The 2812-nt window shown below is 36.1% G+C and overlaps 1 long non-coding RNA gene across 1 annotated transcript; it reads left to right on the plus strand.

The window, feature by feature from the left end:
* The first annotated feature begins 579 nt into the window (after nt 1–579).
* LOC127873233 (uncharacterized) lies at nt 580–2560 on the plus strand. Its single transcript, XR_008046065.1, has 3 exons — nt 580–711; nt 1021–1114; nt 2406–2560. It is a non-coding gene; the product is annotated as an uncharacterized LOC127873233 (long non-coding RNA).
* The last annotated feature ends 252 nt before the right edge of the window (nt 2561–2812 follow it).

The following is a 2812-nucleotide window of genomic DNA, read 5'->3' on the forward strand; positions in this document are numbered from 1 at the left end:
TGTAACGTCATTATTACGTAGTTCACAAACAAATATCACATATTAAAGTTAATACAATAATCCTATAACGATTTCTTTTTACTTAACTTATTAGAACATATACTTTTAATTTAATGCTATGAAGGAGAATCGAATTATTCTAATGGGTGTATACTTGAATATCAACCTTGACATCATTGGTAAATAAATTGCAATGTCTGGTAATGTTTTAAACATGAAAAAGAATTTCGATTAATTTATCTACTCTAGATGAGAAACAATTGTATTCAGCTTTTACAAACAGCATTATTATATATTTCCTTACGCGCATGAAGAATACAATTGCAATTCAATTTCATATGCTCCGACCGACCACGTGTTATTTCAACAGTAATCACAGCAATGCGTCTTAAACCTCGTCGTATTTCAAAGCTAAAGAATGATTTTCAGCAAAAGGAGGCAGTCTACAGTTTTGTACAGTTTTGTAGCCATATTTGCGCATTGGCCCCGGTCAATTTCCTGAACTTAAGGTATATGGCCTAAACAAAATTGTTTTTTGACTCCAGGAGCTTAAATGTAAGTATAAATGGTCAATATTCTAGCAATTTCACTTGTTTTCAGTAATTCGAAACTAAGTGACCTGGAATTTAGTCAACAACAACAACACGCTGAGTGAGAAGTAAACACATGTACTTCCTGCTTGAAGCAGCCGGCATTTGACAGATTTCAACGGTGGGTTTAAATAAGTTAACAGTGCAAAAAAAGTAAACGGTAATGACCCATTTTGTTTGGCTCAGTTTGAAAGCATTTGCTGTGATGGTGCAAAGCAAGTTGTCCACTGTGTGCGTTTTGTTACCCGGAAAGATAAAAGTGATTGCCGGGTTTATCTGAAAATAGGATTTTTACGGTCAAGTTCCGAGACCTCCGAAAAGGTCTATTTTACCCCAGATATCAGTTTAAAGTGCATTTTCTGTATTGTTTTGTGCTTTTTATGCAAGCTGTTGGTGAGCTGCACTGAAAATTGTCTGAATCTATTTTCAGGTTGTGATCGAAGGCCTTGTTTTGAGGGTGTTTTGCAGACCAGTGGTTGTCGGCCTGGGGATTTTCAAGAAAAACTGTAGACTGCCCCCTTAAGGTAAAAATCCCAAATTTCACACCTAACACCCCATAGTCAAAGGTGACATTGTTTGATAAAATAGAGTCAGCAACACCAGAAAACAGCTTTCCCATTCAATTCTGAGCAATTTGAGCAGAGATATTAACATTTCAGTAGGGGGAGGTAAGCCTGATTTTTGAAGAAAACCCTATTTTGCACGGTACGCGCATCTGCTTTAGAGCTGCAGTCTTTGTTTCTTTGTGCGATATGCTTAGTTGTTTATGCAAGAAAGGCTAAGCTGTCTTAATTCAACTATATGTACAACATTTAGTGCCTTTCATACTATTTAAACTCCTAAATGTGCATAAACTTTGATGAAAAGCGAGTGAAAAACACTGATTTTAAGGGAAAAATCATCAAAATTCATTTTATTTTTTAACTTTGACCAGTGTGGTGAGCAATTTTTGACTCCGAATGTAAGCTGACACTCATTATGAGTCAGTTTTGGCAATATGATTATATCTACATTTCATATCTGTGCAAATTGAGAGATTTTTAGACTTGGGTAGAATACGGAAAGAATGATCATAAAGTTGCGTGAAAATGCCGCCGTTGATATTCTCACTGAAAATAGTCTCAAATTGTACATTGTAGTTATTTTACAAAGAAAACCACCCAGTTTAATCCAGAATTGACTGAAGAGTACAAATAATTCAAATTTAGATGGGTTTAAAACTTTGGACTGCTATCTTAAGGAGGCAGTCTACAGTTTTGTAGCCATATTTGCGCATTGGCCCCGGTCAATTTCCTGAACTTAAGGTATATGGCCTTAACAAAATTGTTTTTTGACTCCAGGAGCTTAAATGTAAGTACAAATGGTCAATATTCGAGCAATTTCACTTGTTTTCAGTAATTCAAAACTAAGTGACCTGGAATTTAGTCAACAACAACAACATTCTGAGTGAGAAGTAAACACATGTACTTCCTGCTTGAAGCAGCCGGCATTTGACAGATTTCAACGGTGAGTTTAAATAAGTTAACAGTGCAAAAAAAGTAAACGGTAATGACCCATTTTGTTTGGCTCAGTTTGAAAGCATTTGCTGTGATGGTGCAAAGCAAGTTGTCCACTGTGTGCGTTTTGTTACCCGGAAAGATAAAAGTGATTGCCGGGTTTATCTGAAAATAGGATTTTTACGGTCAAGTTCCGAGACCTCCGAAAAGGTCTATTTTACCCCAGATATCAGTTTAAAGTGCATTTTCTGTATTGTTGTGTGCTTTTTATGCAAGCTGTTGATGAGCTGCACTGAAAATTGTCTGAATCTATTTTCAGGTTATGACTGAAGGCCTTGTTTTAAGGGTGTTTTGCAGACCAGTGGTTGTCGGCCTGGGGATTTTCAAGAAAAACTGTAGACTGCCCCCAAACATTCAGTATTTATAGTACCCGGAGCGTAGTGTAACTCAAAGACGAAAGTATAGGCAAGAAAAAAGGTTATATCTGACTATTTAAATCCGCTTGCGTTGGATAAGGTAGTTTGTTCTCGAACGACCAAACATTATTATTTTTAAACTAAACTTCTAAAGTCTCATTGTACGATTTGAATAGATTTGTTTAACCTCTACTCGGTCGTTTGTTCAATCCTGACAACTCAGACAGAAGTGTCTACGTATTTCATTTATACTCTGTAAGCCACATTTATTGTCTGATCTTAATGAAACTTGATCAGGAGATTTGTCTAA

Source organism: Dreissena polymorpha, chromosome 3 (genome assembly GCF_020536995.1).
Source record: "Dreissena polymorpha isolate Duluth1 chromosome 3, UMN_Dpol_1.0, whole genome shotgun sequence".
In the NCBI taxonomy this organism is placed as follows: domain Eukaryota; kingdom Metazoa; phylum Mollusca; class Bivalvia; order Myida; family Dreissenidae; genus Dreissena; species Dreissena polymorpha.